This window comes from Alligator sinensis, unplaced genomic scaffold (assembly GCF_000455745.1).
Source record: "Alligator sinensis unplaced genomic scaffold, ASM45574v1 scaffold744_1, whole genome shotgun sequence".
In the NCBI taxonomy this organism is placed as follows: Eukaryota; Metazoa; Chordata; order Crocodylia; family Alligatoridae; genus Alligator; species Alligator sinensis.
The window spans coordinates 1252086-1268604 of NW_005842241.1; the positions used below are offsets into that span (position 1 = coordinate 1252086).

A 16519-nucleotide genomic window follows, 5' to 3' on the forward strand; every position below is an offset into this window, starting at 1 on the left:
AACTAATTGTTATTAAGTAGTTCCATCAACAGCTTTTCCTTAAATAAAATTCAGTCCATTATACAGGTAAGTTAAAAATGCTCACTCCTCCTGCATGCTCCATAATTAACTGTTTCAAAACCTTATTTGTGAAGTCATCGAACTTAACCATCCTATTTATTCTAGTAGACTTCAGTCACACAGATACTAGACACTCTGTAAAGCAACCATGTTTATTACAAGGATTTGGTTGACATGGGCCGTGTCGACATGAGGCGCTACGGTGAAATGGTCACCACATGTTTATTTAGTACTTGTTTATACAAGTACTAAATAAATGCACAGTAATCCAAATTCATAGAATCGTAGAAGTAGGGTCGGAAGGGCCCTTGTAGATCTTCAAGTCCGACCCCCTGCCTGGGCAGGAAGAAAACTGGGCTCAAGTGACCCCAGCCAGGTAGGCATTGAGCTGCTTCTTAAAGACCCCCAGGGTAGGAGCCAGCACCACTTCCCTTGGAAGTTGGTTCCAGATCCTAGCTGCCCTAACTGTGAAGTAGTTCTTACGGATGTCTAATCTAAACCTACTCTTCAACAACTTGTGGCCGTTACTCCTTGTTATCCCGGGGGGCGCTAAGGGAAACAAGGTCTCCCCCAAACCCTTCTGGTCCCCCCCTAGTGAGTTTATAGACGGTCACCAGGTCCCCCCTCAGCCTTCTCTTGTGAAGGCTGAACAGGTTCAGGTCCCGTAGCCTCTCAAAAAAGTTACTGTGTAGTAGTGCCAACAAATGCTTTTTTGTAACGCTACTGAACAGTAGCCTAATACTACTGTGCAGTAGCGTTGGGTCATGGTTTTTTTGGCATGCAACACTACTACGCAGTAGTATCAGGCTACTGCAGTCAGTATCTTGTGTAGACATGCCCACAGGAGCTGAAAGGGCAGATTATTATTCTGCTTTGAGAACCTTCCCTCAAAGTTAGGTACAGGTTAGGTACCTAGAGGTTAGATACCTAGCAGTGCTATGTAATTTGGAGGAGAGAGGGTGAAGCAGGAAGGCAGTCTGTCATCAGCAGGGATCTGGGTTTCTCATTCTTCACGGGAAAATGGAGAAAACCATGGATTTTACCCTTTACAGGAGGAAAATGTGGATTTCTCATTTCACCGAAACCCACAGACTTTGCACTTTTGCAAAGAGCTCTCTGAAGGCTGTCAGAGTTCCAGCCTGCAAGGGGCTGGGAGGGAGCAGGAGGAGGGCAGTCAGGCAGGGGGTGCCATATGCATGTGGCCACCAAGCAGCCTGGAGAGCAGCTCCTACAGATAAAGGGGAGGGGGGAAAACTGAGACCCCCACAGAAAGGAGGGAGGGAGGGAGGGAGTTAGTTGGGCAGGACTAGGGCACAATGCATGGCCGCAGGGCCCCAGCAGGGAGCAGGACAGGACCGTGGGTGGCTTGTCTGGGGGGCAGGGGAGTGGGGCAAGCTCCCCACCACTGCGTGTACTCCCGGGGTGGCAGGGGAACCCACACTCCCCAGACCAGTGATCAGGGTGGGGGGAGGCTGCCTCACTGTTTCCTGCAGTGCTGGGTTGCACCCGCTGAGCTGCGGAAGACCCGGGGGAGCGCAGCAGGGTGGGAGCCCAAGCCTGCAGTGGGCAGCCCACCCCCATCCCATGCACAGATCTGGAGGGCACGGATCCCCTTTTGCCCCCCGGGAATGCATGTAGCAGCATGAAGCTGCCCTGCCCAAGCATGCAGCAGGTAACAGGAGGGGGAGCCAGGCTCCATGCTCTGCTCCACTGCAGTAGCCACCACCTCCTGCCTCAGGCAGGGGACTGCAGACATGGGTCCCTGGCCCTGTAACCCTGGCAGCTGGGAACCCACTCCAACAGGGCTGGGGGTGGCAAGAGGCTGTGTGTGGGAGGCAAGGGGCACCAGCAGGGCTGGGGTGGCTGTGTGTGGGGGGGTGGGGGGGCAGGGGGCTTTCATTTTAATCACAGATTTGGGGGGTTTTAATCAGAGATTTTGCAATTTTTTTATATCAGGAAAAACCAGGATCCCTGATCATCAGACACAAATACAGTTCATTCTATGAGGACCATGAAGAAAGAGATTATTTACCTCATTCATGCAGAGATATCAGATCCTAAAAAAAGACGGTAGATAGATTTTCAGCATTTACCAAGAAAAAAACCTGTTAACATAGTGCAACTATTGACTTTGGCATGGCCTGCTGAAAATAACCTGCTATTTTCCTTCAGACAAAAAATGACATTGGTCACCATCATTAAGCCAAACTGCAAACAATAGCTGAAACTATCATTTGTTTGGTATTGTTTAGCACAATATTTTTAAAGCAAACCACAGGATTTCCTCTGCATTTCAAACGCATTTCCACCTCCCCACCTTCCTCTACTCCTGTGAGGCAGAAGAAAGAAACAAGTAGCTGCAACTTCCCCAGAGAGGAAGGGAAGAAAAAAATCCCTTATTCCTAGTCCTGTTGCCAGTAAAAACTGGAGACAAGCTAGCTCCCACTTGGGCTGAAAACTCTCTCTCCAACTGCAAAGGTGTAATAGGGGGTTTTCTCGGGGCCAGTCTGCCATTGGCCCACCCACCTGTTTCTGGGCCAATTGCCCGCCTCCTTGCTTGCCGTGCCTTGTTGTTTCTTAATGGTTCTAATAAGGCGGGAGGCTGCCCATTCTTGCTCCACTGCCAGGGGGCGCTATGTGCAACTCTGCTCCTCCCCTACACCGCAACCCAAGCCTCGCAGATGGCATCCAGGTGACAATGTTCCTGGCCTACGGCTGGACCAAGCTTAGCCTCCGTTGTCAGGCCTCAGACACGCACACATTCATACCTCACTCCTCTCACGCTCCACCCCCTCTCACAGGGTCTCGTTCACGCATTGACAACTTGTACCACCTTGCTCCCTCTTGAAGCGGGCCCCTTCAGCCATAGGCTTTACCTAGCACACACCTTGGGTGGCAGAAGTACCATCTTTTGGGCCTCTCCCACAACCCTCACCGGGGTAGTGGCCAGCCACTTGCCCGACTGGAGCCAAGCTTGCTCTGGCCCCACATTCACACACACCTACTGGGCTCCCAGCCCTCTGGTTTCCCCTTCACTGGAGGTCCACATCTCTGCCCCCTCACTGGGGCCATGGGGCTTCCCTCCCCAGTGGGGGCTCAGGTGGCCATAGCCGTGCCTGGCCCCCTGGCACTCAGTGTTGGGGGGGCTAGGGGTTAAGGCACCCTGACCCACCTTTCACCGGGGTGGTAACTGGCCTGGTATTTCCTGGGGGCTCCCATGCCACTGGGAGCCTCACCAGGCCGCCCACTCTCAGCAGGGTGCAGTTTTAGGTCATGCCCAGAACCAGGAGCCTCCAAACCATCCCCTTAAGCTCCTGCCCTTACCTCCAAAATGTTTCATACAGCCTTTCAGCCAGGCGATATTTCTGCCTGGCCTGCCAGCAGCAAACTGCCCTGTTTATATAGGTGGGCAGAGTTCTAAAATAGTCACCGTAATCAAGCACTTACTGACTGTTTGGCTCAGCCCTTAAAGTGGCAGGCACCAACAGTGCCCTGCCACAAAGGGGAAAAAATTATGCTCTTGATACCTTTTCCCAAAATGTATCTTGTCAGATCCATTTCCTTCTCTTTCAGAGACTCAATTTATCAAAAAGGTTTTACCAAACAAAGCCAAAACAAACAAAACCAATAAACATATTTGCATGTCAATGTTGTGTCCACTTCAGTGTACCTCACCTTGACACAATGGTAGTATCAGACATCTAGACATCCAAAAAGTTTGACAGAAATAGTTCAAAAGTGAGATTTTCAAAATGTATCACCATGCATCTTGGAAGGCAGAAGAATTGGAAGCTTCCTGACTGGGATACTGTGAAAAATTATAATTCTCCTTTAAATCTTATCATTTAAACAACAGAACTAAGACAAATGATAAATAAATGTAAGAAAGAAACAAATGTTTTATATAAAAAGGTGAAGGTTTATAGATTTCATAAACATTAGGGCTGGAAGGGACTTCGCTAGATCATCGGGTCTAGCCCCCTGCCCAAGGAGCAAGAAGTCAGCTGGGGTCAGATTACCCCAGAAAGATAAGCATCCAGGCATTTCTTAAAAGGTATACAGAGTAGGTGTTTGCACCACTTCTGGAGGGAGTGTATTCCAGACTCTGGAGGCTCGGACAGTAAAGAAGTTTTTCCTCATGTCCAGTCTAAAACAGCCTTCCAAAAAAGCATATAAAATTACTCACAAAATATATTGCCCTGGAAAAAAGAAATGGAGAGGGGAAAATACAGCTGAACTTTAAAGTCAATTATATTAGAAACTCCAACAGGGTTTGCAGTTCTACAATGTGATGGGTAATCAGCAGGGATCCTGGGTTCTCTCTGATAAGAAAAACAAAATCCCCAATGTTCAGATTAAAAAAAGTAAACCAAAATCTACACTTTCCTGTGATTAAAATGAAACCACTAATATATGTCTATTTATCTATATATAGAGATATAAAATTAATATAGAAATAAAATTAAAATGAAACACCACTAATATATATCTACAGTAAAAACTCTGTTATCCAGCATCCACGAGGAATCAGGGGTGCCAGTTAATCAAATATGCCGGTTATCTGAGAGTTATACTTAACACTAAACTTAGTTGCAGGATGGGCGAGATATTCAACGATAAAGTCACAATACAGCACAAGCACAATGCAATCACAATGGCGGATGTTTACAACTGAGACTGCCACTAGCGACACCTCTCGGCAGCGTCCTGAAACTTCCTTAAACAGATCTATAAGAAGATTTGTATTGCCATCTATGACAGATGCCGGTTAATAGAGCATTCCAGGTGGTAAAGTGCTGGATAACAGTTTTTACTGTATATAGATATATATTAGTGGTGTTTCATTTTAATCATGGAAAAATGTGGTTTTGGATTACTTACTTTAATCCAAAAATTGGGGATTTTTTTTTTTTTAAAAGAGAAAACCAGGATCCCTAGTAATCGGACTTCATGCTTCATAATATAATCTAATTCCATGTAAGAAGCAGAAATTCTCTTTACTGCACAGCTGAATAAAGAACGGACACTTTTATGGAAAAGAAAAAAAAACATTGGAAGTACCAGCATCTTGCTAATACAAAATAACCAGTCCTGTATTCCATTGATCTACTGCTCTATTGAATAGCTGTTTGTAGATGTCAGAATAGAAATTATAGTCTGCTATCGTTAGTCTTTCACCAAACCAGTAGCAAAAGACTTCTCCCATAAAAGCCCAACCCAGAACCATTCTTTATAGTGAGAGATCAAGGTGTCCCAACACATTAGTAGAACAGAGATCATTCATACCCATGTGATTTTCAACCCACTGTCTATTTAAGGATGAGCTGCTCAGCTATTTACTGTGGCTTTCATTTCAAATGGCATCACTTCTTTAAGATCAACCATCAGAAGTCCCAAACCTGTGACTTTAAACTGAGATGGCAATAACCAGAGGTGCACACCAGGTGGCAGTGCTTGCTCAAGAAACATGAAGCAAGCATCTGACAAGCCAATAGTACATAATACGTGCTTAATTTTTTTACTAATTTTTGCATTACAATATTTGTAAACAGTGCTGAATTATCTGTTTAACATTTTAAAAGCTTGTTATCATTGTTTAGTACAAATGGTACACAGGAACTTTTTTTGCCTAGTATACAATGCATCTTTGTATATACAGTATTTTTAAAACTTGAATTATTTATTTAACCTTAAATTAATTGCCATCTTCCTTTGTTTAGCAGAAATGGATCTATTTAGCAGGAAGTCTCATCCATGAGTCAAAGCAGAAACTTTTGCTTCAGGAATACCATCTACGAAGGCTTGAACAACTATAAAAAAAACAATACAATACCAACTCTCTACGGAATATTAGCAGAAAGCTCATTATCTTGTTCCTTCTCAACCACTTTTCCGGATGCATCATTGTCAGATCTACTGACCCTTCTGTAGAGTCCTCAATGGTCAATATTTCCAATGCCACAAGTTTGTTTTCATCTTGGACAAACTCCTTAAGCATAACATTCCTAACAGCAATTCTAGACCACTGCCCATCCATAACAGGCGCCAGGGGTATACTGCCTACATCAACTACCTCTTGATTGGTTCATGTTACATTTGTTGGCTAGCTGAAACATGCTTTGCAGAAGCAATTAGCAACAGTGGCAGAAATGATATTATTTAGGTTGTGACGGTTGATGCCTAATCTCCTGGAATCCAGTCATTATCTCTTGTTAGGATCAGGTGCTCTCAGAGCTCACCTGCCACGACTTTGATATGAAAGGAGGATTAAAGATAGCAATGATTCTAGGAGACAAGATGGCTGTTATTGACTAAGGGTTATTGGCTCCTCTTCACAGGGCTCCACCATCTCCATACCCTGCCCAATCCACAACAGGTGTTCTACACTTACAAATTACTAGTATTCTTCTCTGGGGCTCCAGCTCCCCAGTTACCTAGTCTCAGTTCTCCACGTCTTCTCTTTGCCCTGGCCACTTGCCCCATTCTTCGCTGCACGGGTCCCAAGCTGGCCACCCCGGTTCGAATCCCACCTGGGGCTCTCAGGGCTGGGCCCGGGGATTCCTCCCTGTCTTACTTTAATATCTTCTTCGCTGGCCTTGTTTTCTAGGTTCCTGGAGCAGTTCACTGCACTCTCCAGGCTCCGACTCATTATCAGGGACGTCGTCGATTCTTATTCCCCCAACTTCCACAGGTAAGTGGGCTGCCAGGGCTCTTCCTCGAGCCCTGGGGTCAATCCCTCTGTCATTGTTTCTCCCCCTTCTCTCCATCTCCTCTTCAGGTTTTCTCTCTCAGGATCGCCACCGCCTACCTTGTTGGTGTCCTTTAAATTCCCTGCACCCCTCAGCTGAGTTCCTTCCAGCAGCTTGTGATTCACCACTTTTCCTATGCCTCCAGCTGATGGTGATGATTGCCACTGGTGTGGCATTTCTCCCTCTCGGGGTCACTACGCTCCCCTCCCCAGTCTGGGATCAGCCTGGTAAGTTTCTCTTTGTCTCTGTGCCTTTTCCATTCTTGTGGCAGGCCATGTGAGTTGTCCTGTCACACAGGCCATATGCATATACTGAATGATGAGTTTCACAGCACTATCTCTGGACATCTACTCTGTGGCATGGAGGATGTGATGGCCAATTCTCTTCTGATACTGCTGTTTGAACGTGTTGATTATATTTTGATCACAAGACTGATGCATACAAATTTGGTTTGGCAGAAACAGAATTAGCTTTGTTGCATGTTGTAAACTGGAAAATTATTAACAAACAAAAGGATTTCCATTTTCTTGTTGAGTGTTATAGTTCTCTTTTCAAACATCTGCTATCATCCACTTATGGCTCTTAGCCTTGTAAGTCACAAGATGGCTTTTTATGTTCTTAAGACAATGTGGATTTTGAGACTGTTCTGTAAAAAGCAGTAGCCATTTTTCACTGTTAGTAATACTGGTAAAGAAGATAACTGGCAAACAGGAAAGAACAGAAGATTGTAAAGGGCTTTCTAAGCTACTGAGTTCAGTCGCCTGCATTCACAAGCGAAACAATTTTTTATTTACTTGCCACTTCTCATTTTTGCAACAGAACATTGTCAGGAAGAAATCTGAAGGATAATCTGGTTTCACTCGCACTGAATATGTCATCAGGCACACAGCAGTCCATTTGGTAATTTTAAAATCCACGTATCTACTGCATTGTAAACAACAATAGCAGCTTCTCCTGCAGTGACTTTCTTGATGTTTCTTGAACCACTCAAGAAAGCCACTGAAACATTTCTAATCCAACAGTCCCAGTTTCTTAGCTAATGTTTCTGCCATTTCTGATAGCAGCAGCCCATTTATTAGAAAATGAGGTGAACAGATTTGCTTAAGCCACTTCAGCTGTTGCCTCCTCCAAATCCACATAGGTGCTAATTCTCAAGCCTTTGCAAGTCATCACAGAGGTTGAGCAATAGTATTTTTATTATGTGTACTCTTTTGCTAATATTTTTTAAACTACTGATCTATCTACCCTGAGCTTCTCAGCAATATCTTTGCATTGGCAGCTATTGTTAACTATTTTCAGAAAATCCATTTTAGAATACATCACATATATTTGTTCATCACCAGCAGATCTCTGGGACTGAGCAATACAATTACTTCAGCAATTACTTCAGCCTGATAACTGTTTTCATCACAATTAATTGGCTCTAAAAAGGCTCTAGAGAGGAACACAGGAAACTACAGGCCAGTGAATCTAACTTCTGTTCCTCAGAAGCTGTTAGAAACAACAATTAAAAAAGAATGAATTGTTCACCACATGGATGAACATACTCGCTGGGGAGGAATCAACACAGCTTTGTCAAAAGGAAATCATGCCTCCCCAAACTACTAGAGATCTGGCATGACTGAGCAAATAAGCAACTAAATGGCAAATGAAGTTCAAAGTAGGTAAGTATAAAGTGATGCACATAGGCAAAAATAACCCAAAGAATACCTACCTGTCTTCTCTACATTAGCTATTAGCAGAGAGGAAAGAAATAGAGATATAGAACTAGAGAAGGTACAGAGAAGGGCAACAAGGATGATTAGTGGTATGGAGAAGCTTCCATATGAGGACAGACTAAAAAGGATAGGCTTATTCGGTTTAGGGAAGACATTTGAGGGAGAATTTACACAAATAATAATAAGGGTTTACACAAATATTAAATGGTGAAGAGAAAGAAAGTAAGTAATGAATACCTATTATTTCTCACAATACAAGAACTAGGGGTCACAAAATGAAACTAGTAGGTAGTAAGTTTAAATCTAATGTTCACATCACTAATTAAGTGTGGAAATTATTACCATCAGATGCTGAGGAAGCTGACAGTTTAGCCAGATTCAGAAAGGGACTGGACCAAGTCTTGGAGAGAGGGCATTGATTATAGAAATAAGGGATACAGCCTCTGAATTAGAATTTTTGAGACCTTAAATGCTGGAGCATGCAAGTGAGAGGGGAACGGTGGAAAAAACCCTGGTTGTACCCAATTCATTCTCTTTTCCAGCATCCAGTCCCTGCCATAGTGTGACACAGGATAGGGGGCAGTGGGACACAGGATACTGGGCTGGATGGACCTATGGTCCAACCAAGTAAATGGCAATTCTCATGTTTTAGTGAAATTTACCCAGGTGAGATTACTGAATTCATTGATATAAGTGATCTGTGATAAAGTCCACAGGACCATAAATAAAATATTTTTATAATGTATAGAAGTTTGTCATTGTGATAATAGAAGTGTGATATAAAAAAGGAGTGATATTAACTATATTTATGTTACTGCAGCACCTAGAAGCCCTAGTTATAGGCACTTTTTGTGCTATGCTATATTCTAACAGGAGCAGTATTAATACTACACATAATAGCTTTAAAATTGTTAGTAATAATTGCAATTAAATTCTCATTAATGTTTCAAATAGTTCAGCTATTTTGGGAGGAGAGGAGGTGTGTGTATACACACACACACACACACACAGAGAAAGAGACTTATTTTGCTGAGCCAGGTACAGGTATACACTACCCCAAAATTTACTACAGAGTGCAGGAATATGGATAAACATACTTTTTAGGTGGTTTAAAGGGAGAAGGGAAGCTGCTGCTCAACAGCATACATCAGCTACCATGATCTAACTTACATCTAATGACTTGTACTCTGTAAGGATGCAAATTAACTAAATCACCCTAACTTTGCCACTGAATGAAGCAGAGTTAAAGTTGCAGAGATTTTGCTACTTATCACTACAGAATCCCAGAGATGTAACATCTGCATCAGAGCAACTTGTAACAGCATCTTTGACTGGTGATATAATTATTACATCTGGCTATCTGCAGGGCAGAGCCTTGTACCTTTCTAACATAGGTGTGTTTCTAACATAAAACACACCTATATTTAAACTTCTGAAAACCGGGAGATACAGTCACATCTTTTACACCATACCTCCATGAACCTTTAACTTTGCATCATCTAGGCCTCCTCCACATATGCAGGTAAAGATGCAATTGGATTTAATGCATGATCCACACAATTGCAGCTCCTGCCATGTCACATGTTGGCAAGAAAGAGGCACCCACAGCTCGGAACACCCTTTCCTGACAGGGCTCCCAGCAGCCAGAACCCTGAGCCCCAGCCGCTGTGGGACTCACCGAAAACCGTATGTAGGTGCAGAGGTTTCATTCACCCCCAACCCTTGGGTATTACAGCAGCTGTTATCTCCATGGCTCAGGGGTTGCACCCTCTGTAGCTAGGAGCCCTGCTACATTTGCAAATTAAAGCTTGACAGCAACCAGCTATAAAGTCAGTACACATTTTTGAGGTCTAACTTCATAGCTGGTTGGAACTTTTAATTTCATGATGGCTATTTTGCAGGTGTAACTGGTCTCAAGTTAATTGTGTGATACCTGTAATGTGTAGAGGGAGTCCTAGAGTTGACAATAGGCAGAACGACCAAACCTGACTAATCCTTAATGATCTGGCAAATTCTCTGTTGTGTCCAACCCAGTGCCAAAACATTATTCAGCTCCATACGCTCCTTTAAGTGTTCAATGTGCGAGGTGTACACGTAATGCTCCCAACCATGCAACTGATCTAATACAAAGTCCGCCTACAAAAATCCTTGCCTTAATGGTTATGTAGATTTCAAAGTTATTGTTTTTTGGGTTTTGTTTCTGTTTTTAAGAAGTGAGACAGTGAAAGGGAATAAAGCAGCACAGGGACTTAACCAGCTTATTGAGCACCTGGGGCAGGAACATAGATGCATGGGGGTGAAGGGAAGCAAACGCTTACCTTCCCAGGCTACTACTGCTGCTGCTGTAACAGCAGAAGCTCCACTTGACAGCAGCAGCCCTGTAGCTGGGCTCCCTGGGAACTGACCCTGGTGCCACTTTGTACCCTCCCCACCTCCTGCCTGAATATATACATAGTGTGTGCAGGGCTGTGCCTGCTCTGGCAAAGGCTCCCAGGTGGAGGCAGCACTGTTCCACTTGCCCTCTTCCCCCTCAGATCTTTTGCTTCTACAGCTGGGCAGGGGCAATGCAGGATTGTCCCTTCTGGGTCAAAGACTCCCAGGATGGGTGATTCTGGTGCTCCCAGAGCCTGGGGTTGGTGCCCTGCCCTAGTTATACTGAGGTAGAGTTAAGGCAAGGAGAAAATAGGGGTCTTTCTGGGAACCCCTAACTGTAATTCAAAGACCAGCTTTGTGATCCTTCTTTGGCACTTCACGGAGTCAGTAAGGCTTCCTCTTTCCCCCTTTTCATTACTTAGGGGCTTGTTCCACACTTTGAGCTTACCAGCCTTCCTCCCATCACAATGAAGTGTGCTGAGTGAATACAACCGAGCACATCTGCTCACATAGTGCTCTGCATTGAACCAGTCAAGTCATGCCTAGTACTGCCTGGCAAGACTCAAGCTTACTTTTCCTGGCAGAGAACAAAAGTTCTCCTGGGTAAAACTCTCATCTCAGCCTCTCTCATGTCATCTTTTAATTTCAGTCTGCATAGTTTTAGAACATTTTGACATATTTTCAGAAGAAAGCTCTTTTTTCACAGAAAAATTTTTCAAAAGAAACCTCTCTCCAATACAGGTAGAGAAGAAACACACACAAGGATTCTTAGAAACCTGCCACAGGCAGCAACTATAGCTCAGGTTCCAGGAAATTATCCTGAACTATTCTTGAACTCTGTCCTGTTGTGTCATTTTCTCTGACCCATCACTCATAATCAAGGCATTTTGGAGATATAGCTGGCACTTCAAATAATTCTGAAATACTACTTCCTCTAAGGGGCAATGCGGACTGGACAACAGTTGAATAAAGCCCAGTGGGGCAATACAGAATCATACAAAACCCCTGGCCTGGAAGAGACCTCAAGTAGTCATCTAATCAATTCCTTTGCCCCAATGCAGAACACTTAAACTATTCCTCACAGGTTTGTCCAATCTGCTTTGAAAAAAAAAAAAACAAACCACTGATGGAGAATCCACAACATTCCTAGGTAATCTATTCTTATCCTTGACTACCTTTACAGTTAGGAAGATTTTTCTAATGCCTAACCTAGCTGCAAGTAAAGCCCATTACTTCATGTCTTATGCTTAGTGAACATGAAACATAATTTGTACCCTTTCGCTTTGCACTAACCTTTTCCTAAGACTGTTATGGTCTCTTCTCCAAACTAAACACAACCAGTTCTTTCAATCTGTTCTTTTAGGTTTTATCTTCTGAACTTCTCATCATTTTTGTTACTCTCCTCTGTAGTCTCTCTTGAAATGTGGTTTCCAAAAAATGGACGTAATAGTTCAGTTAAGATCTCACAAGTTAGAAGGACTGCTTCAAATCTAACATTTGATAGCCTTCTTTGCACATTCCAGTATGGCATGAGCCTTTTTTCACAACAGTATGACACTGCTGACTTACATTCATATTGTTATTCACCATAACCCTGCAATCCTTTTTTTGAAGAACAGCTCTAGGAGTCTTTTTTTATTTTGCATTTGTTCAGTTAATGATTCCTACTTAAGTACAGTACTTTACAGTTTCCCCCTCTGAATTTCATCACATTTGTTTCAGATAATTTCACCAATTTGTCAAAAAAAATTAAATTCTACCAGTAATTCTGCCCTCTAAAATGCTTACAAACACACATCCATGTGGTATGCTTTCCCAATTTAGTATGGGTACCCTCTAATCCAGGGGTGTTCAACCTCTGGCCCATGGACTCTCCACGGGTTGGGAAATTTGGCAGCTGAAGAGCAGCGGCAATACCGTTGCCCTCCCCTGCTTCTAAATTCCCAAGCCCTACCCTCACTTGGATGATGCAGTAGAGCAGTGCTGTCCAACCCTTTTCCATGGCAAGCCAGATGAGCAGTGCCTGGTCCATCTGGTGACCCCGATCTGGTGCCCAGGAGGAGGTGGGAGGCAGCTCGGTCCCAATATGACCACATGGGGGGGAGGGGGCATGGCTGAGTCCTGACCTGGGGGAGTGAGGGGCCATGGCCAATCTGGCTGTGTGAGGTGGAGAGGCCATAGCGTCACTCTGACCCCCATGTGGGGATGCAACATGGGGTAGTATGAAAAGCCACAGTAAAATCCAGATTTATCACATTTACTATTTATTCCCTGGCCACAAATCATGTTGCCTTGTCATAGAACAGGGTTATCATGATATGTTTTTGACAAATCCACTTTGGCTGTGAAATATTACTCTGTCCTTTTCTAGGTGCTTACAAATAGATTTTTTGTCCCATAATACTTTTCGGAAGATATGAGTCTGGTGTGCATAACTGCAAGAGCTTGAGCTCCAGTCATATGCAATACGAAAGTTAAGAGAACTGAAAAATGTTGGTGTTGGGATTGTTTTCAGGGCTACTGCATGTCATGAAACCCAGGCTCAAACATCAAATTCCAGTCACTAAACCTAACCCAAACCTCAATAAGGCAGACAAAATTTCAAGATGATACTAGTACAAATAAATGTGGATTTAAGCACCTAGAAAAAAAACTGATTATTATATAGTGATCTAGCTTCAACCATAACTATAATAATACTACCAGCTCATAAAGTTGGATACACAGAATTTTTTAAAAATCGGCTAATTCAAAAATTAAAATCTTGAAAATCTTGACCAATGCAGGCATATGAACTTACCACAACAGCAGGTTGTTAACATATTGAGATAGAGACGCAACTGCTCCTGCACAGTTGAAGTACTGGCCTGAGGAAGATACTGAGTTCCCCTTTCTGCAGTGGCATAGAGAGCTCATGGAGTGTCTGAGGCAGAAGTGGGAGAGTGGTGGCAAAAGTATACCAACTACAGTAGATGGGGCCGCAGAACGGGATGCACAATGGCATGGGTGAGGGGAAGGGAATTCTTACCTTCCTGGGCTCTGCTGCTCCCACTGCTTAGTGTCAACAGTGTCAGCTCTCCCATGGCTGGGCTTTCTCAGAGCAGATCCCGGTGCCCCATTTACTCCCTGCCCCCCATACATATATACTGGGAGCAGGGTTGTGCCTGCTCTAGCAAAGGCTCCCTGAGGGTGGAGCACATTCTGCTTCCCCCAATCATCTCCCCCTGACTCCCAGATACATTGACTGGTACATAACTGTGCTGCCTGGCTCCTATGGCTGTTAGAGACAGTGCAGGTCTTCCCCTGCCATGGCAAAAACCCCTAGCAGGGGAGATCCCAGCAACTCCTCACGGTTCGCACCCAGGGTGGGTGTCCTCTTAGCCCTGCCCTAGTTAATGCTATTGCTTTTCTGTCTCATAGTCATCACGCGGAGCGCTTGTAAGTTAAGAGGGAGAAGGAAAAATGTCAAAATGTGGCTTATTTCCTACCAAGCTGAAGCTGTGTTTAATTCCTCCCCATCTTCAGATGCAGGGCTCTTTATCCCCTCCCCTGGAAAGATCACATGGTATAAAGTAAATGGGTTGGGTGAAACACTTCTCCTTTTCTATATTAGGAGTACACAGGTGATACAGAGAAAGAGAAACTAAGTATTACTTGCAACTGCCCAGGAGGAGTGACAATATGTCACACAATAATCCCATAACTCTACTGTCACAGTGACAGGAGAAACAGACAGCAGTAGGCATTTATTCTTATGAACATGGGAGTGATTAAAGGACCCACATTGTAAGTACACCCAGAAACAGACAGTGCAGCAAAGAAAATGCAGGATCCGGAAATTCCTAAAACAGAAGCAGGAGAACGAAGGCTAAACCTGACCACTCTTCTCTCCATTTAAGGTAGGTCTGCACTGCAGTTACTTGAGAACCCTGTTGTGACAAAGTGCAAAAATTACGCCCAGGTTATTGTGTCACCACTAGGGCTTCTGTAGACCCATTTTATGTTTTTTTATGCTGCAATAATCTGAGAGACTTTTTTTTTTTTTAGCCAGTGAACTGTGCATAAGCCTGTCTGTTCTGGGTACATAGGAAGACCCAGAACACCATCAGGAATCAGGTGGTTTTGTTTCTGTACTGCAAAATGGGGTGGTTATAAACCACTCTCAAAATGGCCAAAACTGGTTTAAGATGAATATGGATGGATGTAGTATCAGACTTAACTGCTTTAGGTCAAACTGATTTATGGAACTTCTGTCCCAGCTCCCTTCCAATGCACCAACAGTGTGCTCTTGTTGCCAAGAAGGCTAATAGCATACCTGGCTGCATTGGTAGGAGTGTCCCCAGCAGATCAAGTGAAGTAATTATTCCCCTCTATTCACCACTGGTGAGGCCATGTGTGGAGTACTGTGTCCAATTTTGGGACCCCCACCACAGAAAGGATGTAGATAAAATTAGAGAGAGTCCAGCATAGGGCAACAAAAATGGTTAGGGGCCTGGGGCACATGATTGTGATGAGAGAGGCTAAGGGAACTGAACTTATTTAGTCTAGAGAAGAAAAGATTGAGAGGGGATTTAATAGCAGCCTTCAACTACTTGAAAGGGGTTTGAAAGAAGATGGAGCTAGACTGTCCTCAGTGATGGCAGATAACAGAGACAAGGAACAATAGTTTCAAATTGCAGCAAGGGAAGTTTAGGTAAGATATTGGGAAGAATTTTCTCACTAGTTTAGCAAAACACTGGAACAGGTTACCCAGAGAGGTTGTAGAATCTCCATCCTTGGAGGTTTTCAAGGCCCAGCTAGACAAAGCCTTGGCTGGGATGATCTAGTTGGGGTCCCTCCTGAGGTCCCTTCTAACCTCCTGAGGTCCCTTCCAACCCTAATTTTCTGATTCCCACTTCAAGTTAACTCACAGACCCCCAGCATCCCAGGATGCCTTGCAGCTGGGGCCGTACTCCCTGCTCCAGTGGAGCAGGGCTGGCCCTGCCTCCAGCTAGCATACCAGCCTGCTTCCTGCCCGTCAGCCTGGTGGGACGGGGCTGAGGGAAAAGAGGAGAAATAGACCCCACAGGATTCCCTAGCCCCAGTCAGTAAAGGACAGGAAAAATCCTGGGGGGGCGCGGCTTTCTGTTCCTCCCGTGCTGTAGCCCAGCAAGCCAGGGTGGGATCTACTCAGGCCTGCCTCTTCCCTAGCTGTCCTTCTCTGAGAGGGGTGGTAGGAGGTGAGAATGCACCCCTGGCCCGGCACGGGAACCCCAGCTGGGTTCTGCAAGGCGTGGGGCAGGAAGACGTGCAAGGCGTGGGGCAGGGGTGGAAGTCCCCACAAAGGGTCTTTTCACACCCCGCCCCGCAGCTGGGAGCTGAGCTGAAATTCCCCCCTTGGAGATGGAGGGCTAGGGTGATCTAAGACCAGCTCTGGGCAGGCGGGGTGGGGGATGGGGAGAAACCCCTCACCCAGTGGTGGTTTTTCCCATGGTGTGCAGACCCCGGCTGGTGGGGATTACATTTCCCATCCCCAAAGGACTGGGAAGAGATTGGGTGGTGGAGACCCTCCCCCCGCATACCTCTCATCAGCAGCAGAGAGTACAGCCAGCAGACAATCAGGCCTGGGCTATTGCTGAG

General features: G+C 44.7%; 2 protein-coding genes across 2 annotated transcripts in view; one reads left to right on the top strand and one right to left on the bottom strand.

The window, feature by feature from the left end:
- The window catches only part of UBAC2 (UBA domain containing 2), a 199738-nt gene that overhangs the window by 128121 nt on the left and 55098 nt on the right, over positions 1–16519 (bottom strand). The gene's annotated exons all lie outside the window — the stretch shown is intronic.
- GPR18 (G protein-coupled receptor 18) overlaps positions 14673–16519 on the top strand; it is a 10463-nt gene continuing 8616 nt past the window's right edge. Inside the window, exon 1 of the mRNA XM_006027406.2 lies at positions 14673–14799. The gene's annotated coding sequence lies outside the window, so the exon portion shown is untranslated. The remainder of the gene's footprint in view (positions 14800–16519) is intronic.